Genomic DNA, 25,075 nt, shown 5'->3' with positions numbered 1-25,075 from the left:
AGCCCCTTGTGTGCCGGTGTGCTTCCCTCATTGGCCCAATAAGCCCAATAACTCCTCGTAGGTCTCCCAGAACCCCTTCTGGTGATCCGATAAATACCCTGTGCATTCTGAAACCTTTTCAGAGACCAAATAGTATTGTCCTATATATCAATCTTTACCTTCGGACCATTCCAGAGCTCCTTGTCATGTCCGTGACCTCATACAGGACTCTGAACAATATTTGGTCACCAATTCACATAACTCACATCAACAAACATTAAGCGTGCGGACCCGACGTGTTCGAGAATGATGTAGACATGACCGGGAAAACCTTTAGGATCGACAAAACCTTCTGGACGTATACAACTCTTCTTTAAGAAACCCGTTAAGGAATGCAGTTTTGACGTCCATTTACCAGATTTCATAATCATAAAATGCAGCAATTGCTAACATGATTCGGACAGACTTAAGCATCACTACGGGTGAGAAAGTCTCATCGCAGTCAACCCCTTGAACCCGACGAAAACCTTTTGAGACAAGTCGAGCTTTGTAGATAGTGATATTACCATCAGCATCCGTCTTCTTCTTGAAGATCCATTTATTCTCAATGGCTTGTCGATCATCGGGCAAGTCCACCAAAGTCCACACTTTGTTCTCATACATGGATCCTATCTTAGATTTCATGGCCTCAAGCCATTCGTCAGAATCTGGGCTCATCATAGCTTCTTCGTAGTTTGAAGGTTCGCTGTTGTGTAGCAACATGACTTCCAGGACAGGATTACTGTACCACTCTGGTGCGGTACATGTTCTGGTCGACCTACGAGGTTCAGTAGTAACTTGATCCGGAGTTTCATGATCATTATCATTAGCTTCTTCTCTAGTTGGTGTACGCATCATGGGAACGGTTTTCTCTGATGTGCTACTTTCTAATTCGAGAGAAGGTACAACTACCTCATCAAGTTCTACATTCCTCCCACTCACTTCTTTTGAGAGAAACTCCTTCTCTAGAAATTAGTTTCTATAATGTATCCTATGAAGACGCACTTCTCCGCTTTGGGTTCGATCTTATTAGGATGAAGCATTTTTACATAAGCATCGCATCCCTAAACTTTAAGAAATGACATCTTAGGCTTCTTGCCAAACCACAGTTCATATGGTGTTGTCTCAACAAATTTAGATGGTGCCCTATTTAACGTGAATGTAGCTATCTCGATTGCATAACCCCAAAATGATAAAGGCAAATCGGTAAGAGACATCATAGAATACACCATATCTAATAAAATACGGTTACAACGTTCCGACTCACCATTACGGTGTGGTGTTCCAGGTGGCGTGAGTTGTGAAACAATTCGACATTGTCTTAAAATGAAGGCCAAACTCATAACTCAAATATTCACCTCCACGATCAGATCATACAAACTTTATTTTCTTGTTACAATGATTATCTACTTCACTCTGGAATTCTTTGAACTTTTGAAATGTTTTCAGACTTGTGTTTCATCAAGTAGATATAACCATACCTACTCAAATCATCTGTGAAGGTTAGAAAATAACGATACCTGCCGCGTGCTTCAACACTCATCGGACCACATACATCGGTATGTATTATTTCCAATAACTCATTAGCTCGCTCCATTGTTCCGGAGAATAGAGTTTTAGTCATCTTGCCCATGAGGCGTGGTTCGCAAGTATCAAATGATTCATAATCAAGTGATTCCAATAGTCTATCCGCATGGAGTTTCTTCATGCGTTTTACACCAATATGACCTAAACAGCAGTGCCACCAGCATGTTGCACTATCATTATGAACTTTGCACCTTTTGGAACCAATATTATGAATATGTGTATCACTACGACCGAGATTCAACAAGAATAGACCATTCATCAAAGGTGCATGACCATAAAATATATTACTCATATAAATAGAACAACCATTATTCAACACTTAAATGAATAACCATCTCGCAATAAACAAGATCCAGATATAATGTTCATGCTCAACGTTGGCACCAAATTACAATTATTCAGGTCCAAACTAATCCCGGAGGTAGATGTAGAGGTAGCGTGCCGAAGGCAATCACATCAACCTTGGAGCCATTCCCGACGCGCATCGTCACCTCGTCCTTAGCCAATCTTCGTTTATTCCGCAGCTCGTGTTCCGGGTTACAAATATAAGAAATCGAACCAGTATCAAATACCCAGGCGCTACTATTAGCATTAGTAAGGAACACATCAATAACACGCATATCAATTACACCTTTGTTCACTTTGCCATCCTTCTCATCTTCCAAGTACTTGGGGCAGTTCCACTTAAAGTGACCATTTCCCTTGCAGTAGAAGCACTCAGTTTCAGGCTTGGGTCCAGCTTTGGGCTTCTTCACGGGAGCGGAAACTTGCTTGCCATTCTTCTTGAAGTTCCATATCTTTCCCTTGCCCTTTTACTTGAAACTAATGGTCGTGTTAACCATCAACACTTGATGCTCCTTCTTGATTTCCACCTTCGTCGATTTCAGCATCGCAAAGAGCTCGAGAATCGTTTTTGTCATCCCTTGCAAGTTATAGTTCATCACCAAGCCTTTGTAGCTTGGTGGCAGTGACTGAAGAACTCTGTCAATAACACTCTCAACTTGACGATCAATTCCCAGCTGAGTGAAGTGGCTATGATACCCAAACATTTTGAGTATGTGTTCATTGATAGAACTGTTCTCCTCCATCTTACTGCTAAAGAACTTGTTGGAGACTTCATATCTCTTAACCCAGGCATTTGCTTGAAATATTAACTTCAACTCTTGGAACATCTCATATGCTTTGTGGCGTTCCAAACAATTTTGAAGTCCCGGTTCTAAGCCGTAAAGCATTGCACATTGAACTATTGATTAGTCATCAGATCGAGCTTGCCAGACATTCATAACATCAGCCTCATCTCATGTAGGAGGTCTGTCACCTAGCGGTGCATCAATGACATAATTCTTCTATGCAGCAATGAGGATAACCCTCAAGTTACGGACCTAGTCCGTGTAGTTTCTACCATCACCTTTCAACTTAGCTTTCTCTAGGAACGCATTAAAATTCAAGGGAATGGTAGCACAGGCCATTGATCTAGAACACAGATATGCAAAAACTAGTAAGACTAAGTTCATGATAAATTTTAGTTCAAATAATCAAATTACTAATGAACTACCACTTAAATCAACATCCCTCAAGTTTTCGGAGTGATACATGATCCAAAACAACTAACCCATGTCCGATCATCATGTGAGATGGGGTAGTCTTCAAAGGTGAACATCTCTATGTTGATCATATCTACTATATATATGACTCACGTTCAACCTTTCGGTCTCCAGTGTTCCGAGACGATGTCTGTACATGCAAGGATCGTCAAGTTTAACCCAAGTATTCTGCATGTGAACGTAGAATCTATCACACCCGATCATCGTGAGGTGCTTCAAAACTAAGAACTTTGGCGACGGTGCATACTCAGGGAGAACTCTTTTATCTTGAAATTAAGTGAAGGGATCATCTTATAGTACTACCGTCGTTCTAAGCAAAATAAGATACATAAAGGATAAACATGAAATGTAGTCAAAAATATGTGACATGATATGGTCATCATTATCTTGTGCTTTTGATCTCCATCTCCAAAGCATCATCATGATCTCCATCGTCACCGGCACGACACCTTTATCTCCATCGTTGCGTTGGGGTCATCTCGCCAACTATTGCTTCTACAACTATTGCTAACGTATAGTGATAAAGTAAAGAAATTACAAGGCGCTTAAGCGATTGACATTGCTAAGATACCCCACACCTTAGGATTCGAAGATAGCAGCCGTGCGAGATAGGAATTATCCTGGTCAGTTGATCCTGTGGGAATGGAGTCCCATCAATGTTGGAGATCCATGAGTCGCTTCCGTCATCCACCACTTGATATCCTTGTTATATTCATTGGACCTTTGTGGTCTTGTACTAAATTTCTTGTAATTTCTTGGAATTCTGTATCAAGGAAGTGTCCAACAGTGAACATTAATCCTGGGGCTGGTGATGACACAATGTCATTTGCTGGGATTTATGTCCCAGAGATCCGTCCCCTACAACCTTGGTATCAGAGCCAGGCTAACCACTGGCTAATCCTATCTTAGCATGTCACTATGTCTAGGCTTCCACACCATCCACATCCTTTCCTATCCACAGTCAAGCCCATCCTCTCCGACAACGCACATTGGCTAGCTGACATCTTTTTGATAGTTGGTGCCCAACCCAACATCCTAGCCCATAGGTCGTGCGTCTGTGGTCGACACCTGAGTTGTCCCATCCACAAGCGTGCAATGGAAGACCACACTAGCTTATAAGGAAGCCTTGGCCCAACTCAGCACATCACAACCCTCACTCGCAGGCAGATTTCCGTTTCCAAGCCACCAAGATGCTTGGTCCCATCGTCCACAACGAGACCACCACATCTGAGCTTGGAGATTTCTTAGCCATCCTCGCCAATCTCACTCTTCATGCTTTTGGCATAGACAAACCCCCATAATATGTTCATCGGGAGGACGGCCTCCGAAAAGCCCCAAGCCATCCAACTTGCAACCCGAGAGGGTATAGTTAGTCTCCTACACTTGTCACTGAGTGTTAACACTTGGCCTTTCTTCTACTACCCTAGTCGTGAAGGCTATGGTAGCCCGACCCAAGTCACCAACGGTGACCATGAGTCGGATCCTACTCTAGTGCATCTGGTGCGCTACCTGAGAGCGTAAGAGGCACTATTCGATTAGGTCACCAATGATCTAATTGCGACCCGCGGGACTATTTCTCTCCTGACACCGGTGAGAGGTGAAGCTGCAACCGACACCGACACCTCGATAATGATACTTGGGAGGCCAGGTGAGCCCCGAAGGTCTGCTCCTGTCATCTATCCAGGCAATGCCTTTGCCTCCCCAAGGGAACTCGTCGTCTCTTGGAGACATACTCCAACGGGATTGTGACCACGAGACCCCATGAGGGGCATCACCGCTATCCCAGCACTGTAGCTCCACATCCTACCTCAATCAACTCTAACACTGAAGCTAACAGAGAAGCCCCGACATCTACAAGACACGCACACTAGATGTCAACGAGGTGGACTGAGTCCACCAGTATGGTTGTCAAATCTTAGTAGTCCTATTATCTTGTATTTTCAAGGTAGCAATCGCATGGCGTGGTGAGGTTGTAAACTACCTGTGTGCCATTGTTGTAATGGTACTATGTGTGATCTAGCGTAAATTGTTGGCGTATGGCAATAGAATAAATGCTATACGTGACTGCCGACATGCACAGTAATATGTCACACTCCTTTTGAGAAGTGGTGTCTGACAATTTGACTTGGACAACCCTATATTGGAGCCGATGCACAAGTCGTACCAGCGATGCGTCGTGTTTCCTGATCCAGGCACCTTATAAGGGGTTGTATCCATACACCACACCAGCCACCACCACACTTGAGCACCGCTCTTCTCCAATCATCCTTCCATGTCTCACCCCGGAGCCTACCCGAGAACTCCAGATGCAATCCCTGGTAGTTTTGTTAAGGTTTTGTGGGATTTGACCCGCAATACACTTGGTTCTAGCCACCCACCACAGTATGAGTTGTTCAAAATGAGGATCACCCCTGATTCCTCAAAATAGTAGGAAGTTGTGCACATCCCATGAGAGGATTTAAATCATGTCCCTCCATATGTTGTCTTCGTCGGACGATCCATGCCAACCTCAGGCATAGCTATTGAGGTTGCTGCTTATGAAGAAGTTACCCATCTTTGATTCATGGTACCTGCTACCAGTGAAAGGAAATACTACTATTTCCTGAGCCACGTAGCTTCTGGAGCAGAAGCCACGTTCCACTATGAACGTGTAGAAAGAGATCCAGCTCTGGCTAATCTCGTTCAGTATGTGTTGGCCTAGGAGCATCTAACACAACAACTAATGGAATGCCTCCATTATCTTGTTGTCTTGAATTCCCATATCGCCATTGGTGGACCACCTTGGCTAACTCCGGAAGGGCGTGTTCTTCATTTATTTCCTTCACTTCCCCTGGAAGAAGAATGTGCTCCAGCACCGGGAACCCTTCCACAAGACCTTGTAGAACTCACCTTTGGACCGTAGACGGTCATTGTTGCAGTACCTAGCACGAGTTTACGTGATGCAACCATTGTATTGTAATTTAGGGCGTATGTCATAAGTGCATTGCCATGATTTCCTTCTGCATATGATCATTTGTTGTGATTTGGTTTTAGTTCTTCCACCCTTAACAAATCTCGAGGATGATATTTTCTTACGGGGGGTAGAGTTTGTAACACCCCAAAAATTCAACCATAATTTTATTAAGTAAAATTTGGCCAGGAATGAAATTTTGAGTTATACTAGGTCATTTATTAATTTCACAGCCTTTTCTATTTTCTATTTTACAAAATTCTTCCCTCTATAGAATATTATTTTGTAGAATGTTGTGGTCCTTGGTTGTTTTGTAAATCATTTCATTTATATCATTAATAACAGTAGGAAATATTTTCATAATAAAAATTTCCACAAATAATTCTTTTAATAGCATTTTCAGCCTTTGAAATACTTCTCTTGCACTAAAATCATTTTAAATAATTGTTTTAAAATCCCCAAAAAACTGTGAGAGGTCATGTGATGCATGTATATCATTTCCAGGCAAAACCTAACTAGGTCTTTTGAAAATTTTGAGTGATACACTCTCTTTTCATTTTTGTCCCATTTATGAGTTACAACTGCAACCCCAATTTTCCTAGCTCCGATAGTTCGGAAACTTGTTTACCTTTTAGTCCTTCCAATTAGTACCTTAAGTCTTGAAGGGCAGCTCCAATTTCAACTTACAAGTCCACCAAATACTCCTCTATAGTTTCTATCCTGAATTGAATTCAGGTAAAACTTGCACTAACAAGTTTCTCTTCTTGCCAAACCAACTCCACCATCATCTCTACCATCTAAAGAGACTCCATCTTGCCAAGTTTCAAATCCAACAAAGTCTCCTAGCTAGCCCTAGCATTCTGTCAAACACCTTGTGGGCATGATACAAATGTTGCCACTTTCTAACTTACACTGGACACTTGGTCATTTGGCCAAACCAGCATGTCCATTAGCTCTCTCATAACCAGGTTCACAATCATGTTCATTTGCACTGGCATCAGAGGCTCCTAGACCACCGAGGCATTTCGTCAAGCACTCTTTGCACATGCTCTGGGCACGGCCAGAGCGTGTGTTTTGCATGCGTCGACATTGAGCTCCTGCCGTGTCTCTGCTGCCTCCCCCTCTCAACCTGATCCACCTCCGGATCAGCCCGACCACTTGGACCCTCACCGACAACTTGCCTTGGCTCCAAGCATCATCCACCGCTTTCCACGGCAACCAGGTCCACCACCCACGAGTCCCACACGGCCACATCTCCTCCCGCAATGCATGACACGCCCCGAGCCACCCAGCTCCTCCCAGGAGTAACTGTGGATGGCCACCGTCCTCACCGACCACCCTGCTGGCATGAACGGCCTCACCTGCTGCTGTAATGATCGTCGCCGCCGTGCTTATCCGCTGGACACCACGGAACCAACACCCTCGCACTATAAAAGCCACCCTAGGCCCTCAAACAGCACCATCTCACTCTCCCTTTCCCTAATTGATCCTCCCATAGTAGCAGCACGACCAGAGAAGATCGTCTTCTCCAATTTTGGCAACCACTGCCGCCGCCACTGCTGCTTTGATTCTGAATCCACCATAGCCTCCCCCACTCTCTTATCTCCACCAGTAGACTCCTGGAGCTCCCACGAATCCGTCCCGCTCATAAATTCCACAGGAGATGGCCTGTGGGCGAAACACCAAACTTGCCTCCGACAGAGCTCTTCGGCTGAGCTCGCCACCCGCGACTCCCTCCACTCCGACGACCAAGGTACCCACGTGTTCGCCTCGACCTCCTGAGCTCGTGGATGACCTCTGTTGGGGATATTACTACTAGACGTAAACCGGCTAGGAGTGGACGGATTAACTCTATGAATATTAGAAGCCCAGGAAGACAAAGGACGTTGGCGCTTTATGAAGACCCAAGGCCCAAAGGCGGGTTAAGGCCTATAGACATAAACCGACATTATCATGTAAACTTGTATTGTAAGATAGGAGGAATAGAGACCGAGTTGGACACGTTGATGATCCGGCCTCGGGACTCTGTAAACCAACGGGCGTCGACCTATGTATATAAAGGGATGACCCGGCGGCGGTTTAGGAACAACAGAAAACAACTCGAGAGCCAGGCAAAGCGGATTCGCTCCCTGGTCATTGAAACCCTAGCAATTCCATCACAACTGGAGTGGGATTTTACCTTCATCGTAAGGGGCCGAACCAGTATAAAACTCTCGCGTCCCTTGTCTGCTTTAAACCCTTTAAGCTAACCCGTAGCGATGGCTCCACGACTATGTCCTTTCACAAGGACATCTGCCGTGACAAAACCATGACAGTTGGCGCCCACCGCGGGGCTATGACACGATGGTTTCGACTCCTTGAAGGGTAGCTTCGAAGGACTCAAGGGATACGCTGTGGGCCGGATGACTAAAAGTCGTCGCGGCAAGCTCTGCATCGATGACGCAGGATGGGGTCGCGAGGCCGGTTCAATTGAATACGGGTACCGGGTCCCCTTTGGTGGAATTAACGTCTTAATCGGCAAGATCGGCGAACCGGGCCATGAGCTGGACATCTGCACCAACATCATCGAGACGGCTCAGCGTGCAAGCTCTGCCCCGGTTCAGCCCGCCGTAAAGCATGTCTTCGTAGGTGTCATCCATGGGGCGAAATATGAGGATGGATCGACATCTGGTGGCGAAACCGTTGTCTGCTCCGATGATGAGTCTTCAACCGGAGAGACCGAGTCGCTATAGCAGCTGCAGGATGGCCGGATTAGTGGAGGTTCCATGGGCAACAGTATTCCGGACCCCCTTGATCTGCCGAGCCGGGTCACGGTCCTCATGGCCGGTACACAACCAGCGCAACACTCTTCTACCGCTGCAGCAATGATCTCCGGTTTAGCAATAGCAACACTAGCGGGAGCAGGGGCTCGCCGCCGCCTCCGACTCAGGTTTTGTCCGATCTATTCGCGCTTTAGCAATGTTGCTGGCGGTGGAGTTGGACGCGGCAAACCGGGATCAACACAACACAGAGATTGCAAAGGTGAAGGATCAGATCACTCAAGCTGAAACGGACCTAGCAGCAGAAAATACCAGGATGGCTACAGAGCGGGCCGGATTGGAGGCTCAGGCATACCGGCTTATGCTGAATCAGAGTGCATCGGAGGACGTCATGAGGAGAAGATACCAATCGTGCCTTCCGTTGGTCTTAGAGGTGAGGAATCTCTTTAACACACCCGGACTAGGCACCAGCAACCAACCTGTGGTAAACCGTGTGGAGGCACCAGAGACCAGGGCGCCGGTTCAGCCTCGTGCGACCGATCCGCCTCCTCCGCCTCGTCAAAATGATCTTCGAGCACATCGCGTTTCAACACCTCCGGGTCATTACTCTAACCCATTGGATAACATCGCTGCGGTCGCTTCACGATTGGCAGCTCTCCCGATTGATGCCGAGTCCCTCGTAGCAGTTGAGACACGACGGGCTAGGGACCTCCTACAGACGCTTTGACTCAGCAGCAGGCCTATTCATATAGCTACGAAAGGATTCACTCCACTCCCCGCCAAGCCGGAGCTACAGCAGGCACATCGATGAGCCGGCTCTATCAAGCAGTGCGAGGAATCGTCCGTGGCAATAACCCGGCGGGTGGCGGTGGCAATGCCCATGATGTAGTGGATCGTGCTAGGGCACGTCCAACAACATCGGTGGAACCGGGGGTTACTTCCAGTTCTTTGGGAGTGCCATGTCTTGTTCCAGCTCTGCGCAACATACGGTTACCCAAGGACTTCAAGGGCCCACGTAAGGTGCCAAATTCCACCACCCATTTATCCCCTAAGTCATGGGTGGAGAGTTATGAGATGGCAATGGAGATGCTGGATGCGGACGATGCGGCGTGTGCCAAGTACTTTACCATGATGTTGGAGGGAACAACTCGCACATGGCTAAAAAATCTACCAGCCAACTCTATTGGATCATGGGCCGAGTTAAGGGCCCGGTTTATCCAGAACTTCATAGATACGTGCAAACAGCCCATGTCCATCGTGGATTTAGCTGCCTGTGTCCAGGAGGAAGGAGAATCAATGACCCACTGGGTGCGCCGGGTTTCGGAGATTTTGCATTTGTCGGACCGCATCAACACTGACACAGCCATTTTAACATTGGAGGGCTATTGCCGGTTTGCACCTTTGAAGCTGAAATTGGGACGGCTTAAACACCATTTCAATGACATGGGAACACTCATGGCGACTCTAGTGAAGTATGCCGACTTTGATAGTACCAAGGACCCCGAGTCTGAGGATGACAAGACAGGGAAGGGAAAGAGGAGCGGCAACGTTAACGCCAAGGGGCAACAACATAATTCGGCAGGTCATGGGAACAATGGTAAATGCAAGGCAGACAATAGCTTGGACTTTGTGGCTAACACCAACGCCCAGGATAACGGTCAGCGGCGTAAGGGTAAACCGCCCCAGTGGGGTGGAGGGTCAGGTCCCAACCTAGAGCGCCTGTTAAATCAGCCTTGCCCAAAGCACGGATCAAAGGAGAGACCCGCTACGCATCTTTGGAAAGATTGCTTCATTATGCGGGAGTTCAAAAAATCAAATCTTTTTCAATATGACAATGGACCGCCCGGTGGTTTAGGAGGCGGTTTCCATGGGCCGGGTTATGGTGGTGGCAGTTCCGGTTCAGGGTTTCAGGGAAACCAAACCGGACATGGCAATCAAAACAGCCAGGGCAACCAGGAAGGTTACAATCATCAAGGGAATCAACAACAGCAGCAATCTGGTTATCAGAGCAATCCAAAATAGTAGAATAGTGGGCAGTATCACGTCTTCACCACTAGCCTATGTAAGCGCGATCAGAAGCTTCATAAAAGGGCTGTTAACTCTGTTGAACCGGCGGTACCTCGTTATCTGCGCTGGTCTGAACAACCCATCCTGTGGAGCCGAGAGGATCATCCACCCCGGGTTGACAATCCGGGTCATCTGGCTTTAGTGGTGGCACCCCAGGTTGGGTACAGATTTACCAAGGTGCTTATGGATGGAGGAAGCATTATCACTATCCTTTACTATGAAACCTTTCGTCGCATGGGGTTAACAGATAAGAGTCTTAAACCGTCGAACACTGTGTTTCATGGGGTAGTGCCTGGTAAATCGGCATACCCAGTTGGTAAGATAACTCTAGAAGTTGCTTTCGGAGACGATCATGATTCAAGATCAGAGGTGTTGACTTTTGAAGTGGTGAAAATCAAGAGTCCATATCATGCCCTGTTTGGACGGCCGGCTTATGCTAACTTCATGGCCAGACCTTGTTATGTTTATCTACAGCTTAAGATGCCGGGTCATAAGAGGACCATCACGGTGCATGGAAGCCGGAAGATCGCTTTGGAATGTGAAGAAGGGGATACAGCTTATGCTGAGTCGGTTTGTGCCACGGAGGAGCTGAAATTTTACAAAGACAATGTTGATCCGGTAGATATGACTTCTTTGAAAAAGCCAACTACTAAGCATGATCCGGCACTGAAGTTTAAATCGGCTGAGGAGACTAAACTGGTTGACTTTGTTCCTAGCGATTCATCCAAGCAGTTCAGCATCAGCACTAACTTGGATCCGAAATAGGAAGGCGCGCTCATCGAGTTCATCCGTGAGAACCGGGACATCTTTGCATTTAAGCCTTCTGACTTGCCAGGTGTACCGAGGGAACTCGCTGAGCACACCCTTAATATAGATCCTACGTTTAAACCGGTCAAGCAGTTTCTCCGCCGCTTCAACGAAGAAAGGCGTAAGGCTATTGGTGAGGAGGTAGCCCGACTTTTGGCAGTAGGTTTCATCGTGGAGGTCTTTCACCCTACGTGGCTAGCCAATCCGGTGCTGGTACTTAATAAAAACAACACTTGGCGTATGTGTGTGGATTACACAGATTTGAACAAAGCCTGTCCAGCTGATCCTTTTGCTCTCCCTCATATTGATCCGATTATTGATGCTACAGCAGGTTGTGACCGTTTGTGTTTTCTGGATGCTTATTCTGGTTATCATCAGATCAAAATGGCAGTTAAGGACCAGGAGAAAACAGCCTTCATAACTCCCTTTGGAGCCTTCTGCTATGTATCTATGCCTTTCGGGCTCAAGAGTGCCCAGGCAACTTATTATCGTTGTGTTCAGAACTGTCTACATAAACAAATTGGACGCAACATACATGGATATGTGGATGATATTGTGGTTAAATCCAGAAAGGAGGAGACATTGATAGGTGACTTGAGGGAAACTTTTGATAACCTCCGGGTTTATAAGATGATGCTTAATCTGGCCAAATGTGTCTTTGGTATACTGGCAGGCAAGCTTTGGGGTTTTCTGGTGTCTAACAGGGGGATTGAAGCTAATCCGGAGAAAATCACAGCTATCACGTCTCTGGCTAAACCGTCGTGCATTAACGATGCTCAACGTCCGGCGGGCCGGATTGCAGCCTTAAGCCGGTTTATGAGTCGCCTTGGAGAGAAGGCTATCCCTTTGTATCAGATGTTAAAGAAAACAGATCACTTCGTCTGGAGTGATGCTGCTGATGAAGCACTTGCAGATCTAAAAAGACAGTTAGCCGACCCACCTATCCTTGCAGCTCTGATTGATAAGGAGCCTACATTGCTATATGTGGCTGCTAATGCCCGAGCTGTTAGTGTGGCTATTGTTGTGGAGCGCAAGGAGGCTGGGAAAGAGTATCCGGTTCAACGACCAGTTTATTATATCAACGAGGTGCCTATAGAATCCAAACAGAGATACCCACATTGGCAGAAACTGGTGTCTGGAGTTTTTATGGCAAGCCGGAAGCTGAAGCATTATTTTCAAGGTCATCCTATCGCAGTGCTCAGTTCAGCTCCACTTGGAGATATCATCCAAAACAGAGAAGCCACCGGCTAGATTGCTAAGTAGTCTATTGAGCTTGGACCTCACGGGCTCAAATATACACCTCGCACAGCAATCAAATCCCAAGCACTTGTGGACTTCATCAATGATTGGACAGAGTCGCAAGCACCGGAGGAAAGGCCAGACAACACTTATTGGACTATTCACTTTGATGGGTCCAGGCAATTGGAGGGCTCGGGGGCTGGAGTCATATTAACTTCCCCACTAGGTGATAATTTTGTTATGTTCTCTGTTTAATGTTCCTTTGTACTAAAAATGCAGCTGAGTATGAGGCTTTGCTCCATGGTCTTCGGATGGCTAAGGAAATGAACTTAAGCCGGGTTAAGTGCTTCGATGATTCGGACCTGGTGGCTCAGCAGGTATCTGTCACTTGGGATTCCAAGGATCCACTTATGGCAGCACATAGACAAGAGGTGGATACAGTGGCTAGTCATTTCAAGGGTTATCAAGTGGACCACATAGACCGGCGGAAGAATGAAGCAGCTGACGCTTTAAGTCGCTTAGGCTCTCAACATAAACCGGTGCCACCCAATACCTTCCTCGATGTAATGCACAATCCGTCACTGAAGATACCTACAGAAGAGGATTTGGATGTGCCCGACCTGGAGGCTCAATTGGTGGCGGCTCTTCATGTTATTCCGGAATGGACGGTCCCGTACCTGGCGTACATGAACCGGGGCAAGTTACCAGAGGACAAAACTCTGGCCCAGTAGATAATCCGGTGATCCAAATCAATGACCATTGTCAATGGAGAGCTACATCATTGTAGTGTCACAGGAGCATTTCAGCGTTGTGTCTCTCCTCAAGAAGGTTGTGAGATCTTGCGTGAGATTCATGAGGGAGATTGTGGTCACCATGCTGGTTCAAAATCCTTGGTAGCTAAGGCTTTTCGTCGCGGCTTCTATTGGTTAACGGCTCACGCTGATGCTGAGGATCTGGGAAAGAGGTGTGATGGTTGTCAAAAGTTTGCATGTCGTGCTCATGTTTCGGCCCAAGAGTTAAGAATGATCCCAATAACTTGGTCATTTACAACTTGGGGGCTCGATATGGTTGGACCTTTTAAGAGGTCCAAGGATAAGAAGACTCACCTATTGGTAGCAGTTGATAAGTTTACCAAGTGGGTAGAGGTAGAGCCAGTTAGTAAGTGTGATGCAGCCACGGCGGTTCAATTCATCAAAAGGGTGATATTCCGGTTTGGCTTTCCACACAGCATTATCACTGATAATGGTACTAATCTGTCCAAAGGTGCTATGGAGGAATTCTATCAACGAGAGCACATCCAGCTTGACGTGTCATCAGTGGCTCACCCCCAATCTAACAGCCAAGCAGAAAGGGCCAATCAAGAAATTTTGAGAGGTATCAAACCCCAGCTTATAGTTCCTTTAAAGCGGACGCCGGGTTGTTGGGTGGAGGAGTTGCCTTCCGTGTTATGGAGCATCAACACCACACCAAACAGATCTACAGTTTACACGCCTTTCTTCATGGTTTACGGAGCAGAGGCAGTTCTTCCTAGTGACATACGTCATGACTCACCCCGCGTGGCGGCTTATGTTGAAACTAATAACGAGAAAGCACGTCAGGATTCACTGGACCTGTTAGATGAGGAGCGTGATCTTGCGGCGTCACGTTCAGCGATTTACCAACAAGATCTTTGATGTTATCACAGCCACTGGGTTAAAACCAGGACTTTTCAAGATGGCGATCTGGTGCTCCGGCTCATCCAGGATCAGACTGATATGCACAAGTTATCCCCACCTTGGGAAGGGCCTTTTGTGATTAGCAAAAATTTGCACAATGGATCATACTACCTCATTGATGTTCGAGAGCACAAAGACTCACGTAAATCGGAGGAGGAGACCCCGCGGCCGTGGAATATAGCTCATCTTCGGCCTTACTATACTTGAGCCATAGGCTCTTTCTATGTACATACTTATGACAATGTATATATTATAGTCAATATAATAAACCGGAGCCTCAGCTAAAGCGTGGTCTCTGTTTGTTTTACATCATGGGTTTTCATGGGGGCTTCTATTTACAAAGCGGATTTCTATTAATCCGGCTTGTCAAGCTACATATATAAAAGGAAATCACTAGGGGGCTAGGTCATATCTAAACCTTAGCTACACCTCTTGATCGGCTTAGAGCCAAAGGGACATCGCTAGGGGGCTTGGTTCTATTTACACCATAGCTACACCTCTTGATCGGCTTACAGCCAAAAAGGAAATTATGTGGGGCCCAAGAGAGTGTTGCACCAGCACAACTCAAACATAGGCACCCATCGAGCACAACCCAAATGTTGCTTAGGGGCTCTTTGCTTCTCAAAGAACAAAGAGTCTGCACCTTTGCAATAGGCTATCAAGCCAGGCTTGGAAGCTAGGTGTATTAACCTAAAACCCCGAGTTATCCTGCCTCTTTAAGTAGGCCACTCCGTCCAGGTAAACCTGGTATGACCCGTCGAACGTTTGACAAGTCAATCTCATAGATCCTGAACTTGTCAAAGTTAAAACGATGATTGGTTAAAGATTGAGGTCCATCTTAAGAGGCTTTGAAAAATGGTTTAACTCAGTGGCCTGGAAGCCCATGAAAAGCCTTGCATATTCTTCTTGTTTTTTTTGCAAAGTTGTTCTTTTTTTGATATTCATAAGTATTTTTGATAAACAGGCGTTTATTAAAACTCGGCGTGACTTACAATGCTAAATTGTTCGTACATGATCAGCTATAGTCCGGTTTTTTCTGTTTCGGTCTGGTTTTGACTACTAGTCACCAGTGTTATATGGTTAAACCGGTGTTTATCATAACTCGGTATGGTTTTATCGTAAACTGGCAAACCTGCAAGGAGTCAGCTACACTCCAGCTTGGTGTTATCACCTCTTTTTTACACAGCCATGGGCAAAAATAACAAGGTAACAAGTATTTTTCTATCTTGTAAAACAACCTTGGTCCTACATACAAGTTCTATTTTTTGGGAATCATGACCCATCCAGCCGTAAACCGCCAGGACCCTTTTTTTCAATCTCTTGTATGCAGGAACAAGTTAGCATACAACCACTGCGGATTATGAATATAAATACCAATCCCAAAAAGCATGACGAGTTATCAGTATCCAGCAACATAAGTATGCTCGATGGCATAATAGGCAAAGTGTTTGAACTAGCCTATTACAAGGCATTTTTTCAGCCCACACAGGATAAATGTTTCAGCCAGAAAGGGTAGGCTATGACGGGCTAAAACGGCTCTCCGGTTCAGGATTCATCATCAGGACGACTTGACGATTGCGGATCATCTTGAGTAGGTGCATCCTCCTCCTCTCTACCCAGTAGATGGAAAACAATTGTTGTCCAATCGATTCCGGTTAAAGCTTGGAACATGGCTTCTTCACTTATAAGGGGGAAGGATCAATGTCAGGGGCATAAGTGTGCTTACGAATTGGTGGAACAAGATCCTCTACATCATGTATCAGCGCGGGACGTCTTTTCTGATCAACATCGTAAACCGGCTGATAATGAGACAGATCCGTTTCCTCTGCCAATTTGCTCGCTATGGGTCGCATTTCCCTTGTGAGTCTTCGGAGATCATCATTGTTGAATTATGAACCATCTTCCTTTATGTTGGGGTAGCCTTGGCCAATTTCTGTCGGTTCAAGATCTGGAATCCATGCCTTGGCCCGGATTAGCGCAGTAACAGCGCCTGACCTTGCAGCTGATTTCTTCAGTTCATCCAATCGGGCAGGCGGCATTGACAGCTTCTCGATGGTTTCTTTTATCAAAGTTGGAGGAGGCCTGTTGTAAGCAGCAGCATAGATAGCCCGTTGGGATCCGGAATATAGCTGCTCTATCAACGTATAGGCAGCCTTCAGCTTCATCCGCATATCAGATACCAGATCGGTAATGCGGGTCCCTGTGACATTGCAAGCATCAGTAAACCGGCAGCTGATAAGGAAAAAGGTGACCTGGAAAAACGTCAGAGGAGGACGCTTACCAAACACAGCGGAAGTCATAGCGTTTATTCTTAACCACCGGTGAGTTCCTCAACCACCGGTTTCAGGGCTGCTTCTGCGTCTTCGACCTTCTTTGCTAAAGCGGCCATTTTTGTGTCCCAATCTGCACGCTTCTTCCTAAAGCTCTCCTTCAGCTACTCCATGGCTTCTAAAGCATTAGTCAGTTCTTCCTTGGCTTTGGACACCTCCACTTGCTGAGATTTAATGTTCTCCTGAAGGTCAGCGGTTTTTGCATCCTTCTTACTCAGCTCGGCGTACAAAGACAAGATGTATCATCAATGGGTTATGTATATTTGAAGTACCAAGCACATAACAAGTTATGCACTTTGTACTTGGGGGCTAATGCCTATTTGCTCTGTTATCAGAATTTTTTTATGCAAGTCCCAAGTACAATGCAAGCATTATCTTTCACACTTGGGGGCTAATGTACATCTATTCACATTGAAGCATTGGTTAAAGACCCGATTTACCTTGGAAAGATAAACCGGCCTTTGGGGGCTACACAGGCGAAAAGTACAAGAACACAATGATAAAGTACCGGTTTATTTTCAAGATTACTTAACATGAGAAAGATAAGCGTGCAAGGGTTAAAATATTACAAAGTCCCGATTTATGATTGCCATCATAAACCGGCCCTTGGGGGCTACTAGAGTTGGTACTTACAAATTGGATTTAAGAAAGGAAAAATGATGAAAATACCTCATAGCGCTCCTTCATCAGATTCACTAAACCGGCTTCATAGTCACGATTTGAGTGCAGACGGTTTAGAAAGCCAGAGTGGAGTTCTTGAGCACTGAGGTGGGCATAGCTTGATAAATCGATGCTCCATTTGCCTTTTTCCATGGCAGCATGCTCTTCCTTGGCACTATGTTTTGCCAAAAGAACAGGATGGCCAGGAGAGATGTGGCCAACACCAGTAATGATAACCTCATCTTCCTTGTCACCAGCAGCTTTTTTTGGAGTTGATGGAATATTAGCAGCCTTCACTGGACTAGAATGTCCGTCATCGGTCCGAACCGGACTTGCCGGTTTATCATCTTGCACAGCGGTAACAACTTCTACTTGTTCATCAACGTCATGATCTTGAGGGGGCGGTTCATCTAATGTGGCCTCTGTATTTGGGACTTCCGGTTCAGTAGTCAACTCCGGTTCAATCACCACATGGTCTTCAGAAGGGTTATTCACCCGAGCCTTCTTACTGGGTCTGACTTTGGCTCTAAAAAGAACAGGTGCAAAGGTTAGCACATCATATAAAGTGTGAAACATCAAAAAGATTGAGTTGAAATTCTTACCCATCAATGGTCTTAAGAGGAGGGAGTTGTGTGGCCGTTGATTCACCGGATGATGAAGGTGGTGTCACCTGATAATTCAAATCGGACGGATTAAGAGGTTGTCGGAAATAGCCGGCCTTGGGATAAGAAGTGTCAGAAGTGGGTGTGACCTCAGGTAGGCGTTTTCAAACCGGGGTGTTCGGTAAACCGGTCGAAGTGACCGTTTGGCCGCTGTGCTGGGTTGTGCGGCGAGCCTCGTGCTGCTGCTTCTTCGAAAGAAATTTTGGATCCAAGTGAGCAAGAGGGTGAGAAAATCTTACTTTTTGAACTGCTTGACGGATTTTTTGTGTTGGCAGAGGGTCTGAACTAGAGGAAAGGATAATTACCTCTGCATCGTCAGCTTGGCTGCCCTCAGCGTCCTCCTGATAAATATCATTGTCAATGAGGTGCATGAAAAGTGAACCAAGTGAATCAAGTTCTTACTCTCCTTCCGGTTCATCAGGGTCATCATCAAGCTCTAAACCGATGGGTTTCGATGCCTTTCTCTTCGTGGTTTTCTTGACAGCTTTTGTTTTAGGTCGAGAAGGCTTCACTGCTTTCTCCAGAGGTTTCTTCTTCCAGAACGGATCATCACCCTGTTTAAAAATAGGCAGAGGATATTCGAAGTTGCACAGTTGAAAAATATCAGGTGTAAAGCGGAAGCAAAAACAATACTTATAGTGGGCGGTTTGTTCTGTGTATAAAAGGGGCTTAACCCGATCTTGCTACAAACAACTTCCAGTTCATTCGCATCTTCTTAACAAACTTGGTAACTTCCTCATCTGTTAGCTGAATGTAACGTTGGGAGTCTTTTACGTCACCGGTGTACTCGCACATTAAACCGGAGCGGCGACTTAATGGCAAGATACTCCAGGATATCCAGCAACGGACGAAGTCCACACCTTTTAAAACCGTGGCCATGAAAGCTCTAAGCTTGGCTAGTTGTGGGGTGTACGAGGCCAGTTACTGGGCACTTACTCATTGTGGAAGTGGATGAGTATTGGCGAGCCGGTGAGCACGGTAACCCGGCAAACAGTTCTCATCTTCAGGAGAGGTGTCCTTGCAATAGAACCAAGTTTGATTCCACTCCTTTGGGTGACTGTGAAGTGTGGCGTGAGGAAAACTAACATCCTTCCTTTTCTGAATGGAGACGCCACCAAGTTCAGCATTGGGCCTGTCTATGAATTCACTGCGACAGTTTAAGTGGAAGAAATCCCGGAATAACTTGACAGTTGGTTCTTCTTGTAGATATGCTTCACAAAAAACCTGAAAGTTGCAGATATTGGATACAGAGTTGGGTCCAGTATCTTGAGGGTGGATCTGAAAGCTGGCAAGTACATCCCAGAAAAACTTGGATCCAGGCGGTTTAAAACCACGACCTATATGATCAACAAACACCACTAATAAACCCTCTCTAGGGGTAGGAGGATTTTCCGGCCCAGGAACTTGCCACCGGATTTCATTTTTCTTTGGTAAAGTACCAATTTTGACCATTCCGTTCAGTTGCTCCTCAGTAACCCGGGAAGGGACACAATTACAGGAATAGAACTGTTTGTCCATTGCAAGTGAACATATGGAAAGAAAATAATGTCGGTTTATGATTCATTAATGACAAGGCGTACGGTACAACAGGTTGGGGAAAAAGGAATTCAAGCATGTAGTATTGATAAACCGGAGGAGGTTATAAACCACCTACGGCAAGTGTTTTTTAAGTGGTAAAGCGATGAACGGTTTACACGGGGACTAATGGTATATGCCGGATTATCATACTTCCAAAAATTAAACCGCCTATATTGGTATGAAGAGTATAGATCTACAAATGCCTAAGTGAAGGAAAACAAGTTTCACAAGAGTTATACGATGATTTCAGATCTGTGGTATGACAGAAAACTAGAATATATTCAGTCCTAAATTTCAGATACCAGTTTATCAGGTTCGGATGAGATTTTCCTATATGAAGAGGATGGTATGATAAGAAAAAGGGAGAGTATGGCTACGGTCGCACAAAGAGCTAACGGATCTAGCTAGTCTTTGATGCTACTAGGAAGGAAAGAGAAGAATAGCGCTGGAGCTTCGATGAACTCCGATGAACACTGAAACCCTATGAGGATCTACAAAGAAAAAGGGGGAAGACTTACCGAAGCTGTTGAAGCAGAAGAGGTGCGCCGCGTTTTTCTGATCCAGTCAGGTTGATGCTGCGACCAATGATGAGGCAGTTACGAAGCTTGACAACGACGGCGATGCTCAGGTGCAGAGGCGTCGCAAGGAGGAAGAAGAGAGGAAAGGGCAACAGAAGGAAAAGGAAGGGGTCCTCCGCCCTATTTATAAGGACAAAGAGATAAGTGACAGGCACGGGAATCGAGGATCCCAAAAAATGGATAGATAACGAGATTGTTGCCTCGATTGTGAGATGCTTATCAATAGAAGGGATATCTTCAGCTTTAAATAAGCAGGTGATGTCATGGCAGTTTACTACAAATCCGGAGGATGACGTCAGGGCGGTTTACAAGATTTATGCGAAGGTGCAAGGGCAGGAATTTTTCTAAGTATTGAGGATTGACATGAACAAGTTCAAATCAATCTGGGGCCTAATGTTGGGGATATTACTACTGGACGTAGAATGGCCAAGAGTGGCCGGATTAACTCTCTGAAGATTAGAAGCCCAGGAAGACAAAGGACGTTGGCGCTTTATGAAGACCCAAAGCCCAAAGGCGGGTTAAGGCCTGTAGACATAAACCGACATTATCATGTAAACTTGTATTGTAAGATAGGAGGAATAGAGACCGAGTTGGACACGTTGATGATCCGGCCTCGGGACTCTGTAAACCGACGGGCGACGACCTATGTATATAAAGGGACAACCCGACGGCGGTTTAGGAACAACAGAAAACAACTCGAGAGCCAGGCAAAGTGGATTCGCTCCCAGGTCATCAAAACCCTAGCAATTCCATCACAACAGTTAGCTTTTACCTTCATCGTAAGGGGCCGAACCAGTATAAAACTCTCGCGTCCCTTGTCCACTTTAACCCCTTTAAGCTAACCCATAGCGATGGCTCCACAACTAAGTCCTTTCACAAGGACATCTGCCGTGACAAAACCACGACAACCTCGGTTTTCCAAACAGAGCCACCAATCGTTGGCGATCCTCGCCGGAGCTCCGCCTCAGTTCGGCCAGAGGAGATGATGTGGGTGGCTGACTAACTCCATTGGGGCCGCCTTCACACGGGGAAGATGTACTATGCGAATACGTCTTCGACGTCATCGGCCCTACCGCGTAGCCGAACGGCTGGGCTCGGCCTAGTTGCGCCAGGCGGCTAAGTCCCGCCCATTGCGCACTTCTACCCTTTTCTCTTTTTCTTTACTAGCAAATCGTAATTAATTCTAGAGAAGTTTTCAAATCCAAATTTGATTATTCAAATTTCCACACACTTCTAAATTCATGCTTTATTTATCCAGAGAGGGTGAACATTTTTCCTAGGCCTGGTTTTTCCTGAATCTACTAAATATTTATTTCCTTAATTATCTCAGCTTAGGAATTTCCTAGGAAAATCATCTGAGCTCAAAATCATTTGATTCCTTTTCTGCTATTTCTAAAATTCCATCTAGTGTATTTTAGTATTTATTACATATTTTTGTCCAAACAACTTTTGGCACTGTTTTGGCATTATGTGGTGATTACAATATTTCGAAAATAGGAAATGGAGGGGAGATATAATTTTCAAAGTTTTCGATGTACACCAAACATTTCTGCATGCTCAAGGCAAGCATCTTGAACACATGATATGGTGATTGCTTAGTTGTTTTTTTGCATGTAGAATTGAATTATGAATATGTTGAACTCATATGAAGTTTGCATAGTATTGGTCATACATGCATGATCCCCCTTGATGGTATTTTATCTTCATGAAGTATAAGTGAGTATGGTTATTTTCACGTGCCATATATGCCTGTGTTGGTCCAGGCTAATCTGCAGGAAAGAATCAATCACGAGAAAAGTGACCGTGAGACTAAAATCTCGTTGTGACGAGAATGATCAGTGAGGGTATGTCGAGACATACCAGGTGCTGACCCTATCGGGTACCTCTAAGGAAATATATTGTGCTAACCACTGCAGGAAAACTTAAACCTCCTGAGTTGACCGTAGATCGAGTCTTGTCCAGGTAACCCCCATACTAGTTTCATGCTACCACTTGTCCCTGCCATAGGCAGGGGACAGTTTAGTAAGTTGTTAACCCCTTTCCCTGCACACACTGTACAGAGAGGCCACGATGAGGGTTTCCAGGTACCGGCTGCAATGCCAGTCATCGAGTCAGGGGGCATGGGTGTATCTAGCTGGGCCGAGAGGAGGGCACCCCTTGTAATGCACGCGTGTTAATAGTGATCCCATGCTACTCGAGACGATGGTCTCCCCGCCTTAGAGTTTCTCTTGAACGATGATTTGGGTGGTACCTGGCATCCGGAAAGTTAATCTAGTGTGTGTTGGCCAGGTCTGTTTTCAACCCAATGGTCATAACGGGAATTAGTCAGCATCTCGGGGTTGGCTAAAGAAATCCTATACATGTGGGTAAAGAGTACACCCTCTGCAGAGTTATATCTATTCGAATAGCCGTGTCCATGGTTAAGGAATACAGTTTGGATTGGTCAAGTGTCGATCTTAGTGTAAGTCTCCGGAGGAAATAATTAAATTGATCATGGTTCATTCTGCAAGATAATTATTGTCACTACTGGTGTCACTATGAATATTATTGCTGATATAAATATTGTTGTGTACTAACCCTTTCCTCTTATGTGCAACTGTGAGTATCTCTTAGGATGGCTAGACCACCCGGGATACTCATTTTCATTTTCATATCTGGGTATCACTTGGGATGACTAGTCCACTTGGATACTCCGTTTATTGTTCTCATATAAGCCCTTTATGAGGCGTCGCTTCATACACCCGACTATGGCATGTATTTTCAAGACCTCTCATGGCACCGCTTGAGTTCTCATGCGGTCCTATCTCGCCCGATTCACTTTTAGACACCCGATTGGCATTTTTATTGGAATCCTTCAGGCGGTCCAATGCCCGATGTTCCATGTCACTTCCTGGATTTACTACTAACATGATTTGTTTATCCTTCCGCACCATATGAATATTTATCATGCCATGCTTTGATTTTCAGTCAGCACATGCATATATTTTAAATCATCATGAGCATATGCATCCAGTATATGTTTTGTTTATCATGTTTGCGAGTACATTCAAACGTACTTACTGGCTTATCCCTGGCTATTGTCTTGGCCAGATCATGATTCGGCGAGGAGTACTGCGAAGACACCTCGCACCCTAGGATTCGAAGATAGCAGCCGTGCGAGATAGGAATTATCCTGGTCAGCTGTTCCTATGGGAATGGAGTCCCATCAATGTTGCAGATCCACGAGTCGCTACTGTCATCCACCACTTGATATCCTTGTTATATTCATTTGACCTTTGTAGTCTTGTACTCAATTTCTTGTAATTGCTTGGAATTCGGTATCAAGGAAGTGTCCACTAGGAACAATAATCCTGGGGCCGGTGATGACACAAGGGTCATTTGCTGGGATTTATGTCACGGAAATCCGGCCACTACACGGTCTTACCTATGCAAAACCACAAAGGTGATTATCAAGTTGCTATTTAACCTTCTGCAAGGACCGCCGTAATGAAATATGATTGAACTAAAGTACGAGAAACAGACACCCACCAGCCACCTTTATGCAAAACAAGTTGCATGTGAGTTCGTGGAACCGGCCTCATGTGCGTGGACATGTAAGGTTGCTCTAGGCCGCTTCATCTTACTAGGCTGCCGAATCAAAATAAGACATTGGTAGGAAGCAATATGAAAATCACCGCCCACAATTCCTTTGTGTTCTACTCGTGCATATCATCTACGCATAGACGTGGCTCTGATACCATTTGTTGGGGAATGTTGCATGGAAAACAAAAACATTCTACGCACACACAAGATCTATACATGGAGATGCATAACTACAAGAGGGGGAGAGAATCTACATACCCTTGTAGATCGCTAAGTAGAAGCGTTTATCAATGCGGTTGATGTAGTCGTTGTCGGCGTTCTGGGACCGGGGGTACCCAGACTTGCCTACTTGCGGCCCGCGAGCGTGGCTTCATCAATGGCCTGGTACGGCCCAGCTTCAACAGCGACCAACCAAGACCCTCGCGAGGGGACAAGCCTCGCGAGACGGATGACACCGAGACCTCCCTGGGGTGGCCTCACTTGGCCGGCTCCCGAGGAGCAGAGATAACTATGTAAGGGGCATCTCGCGAGGTTCACGTGACGTGAGCCATGACGACCAAGGCCATGTGGGCACCAGCGGCCGTAGTGTACCAGTTTCCTCTTTGCTGCTAAGGAGGCAAGCGCAACCGCGGGGTCCCGAGGCATGAGGCAATGGTTTCCATATCTGTGCAACAAGACCAAGACCAACAGGACGACTGGACGGGGGTCATCGTAGATCCCACATCAGCATCACCACCAGAGCCTTTGGTAGGCAAGGACAACCTTTTGTCAGGATAACTTGTACTAGTTGTCCCCATTCAAACTTGTCCGTTGTGGGATCCCTTCCTGCCTAACATTTGGGAAGAGGACCAAGGCCACTATAAATAGGAACTAGCCATCACCGTAGCAAGGGGGAGCATGGAGATCATCCTCACACACATCAGCTCATCGAGCCCAAGA

The sequence above is a fragment of the Triticum urartu genome, chromosome 4A, assembly GCF_056163025.1.
Source record: "Triticum urartu cultivar PI428250 chromosome 4A, HENAU_Tu73, whole genome shotgun sequence".
Classification (NCBI taxonomy): Eukaryota; Viridiplantae; Streptophyta; class Magnoliopsida; order Poales; family Poaceae; genus Triticum; species Triticum urartu.
The sequence above is the reverse complement of the archived record's forward strand: the minus strand, read 5'-3'. Positions refer to the sequence as shown.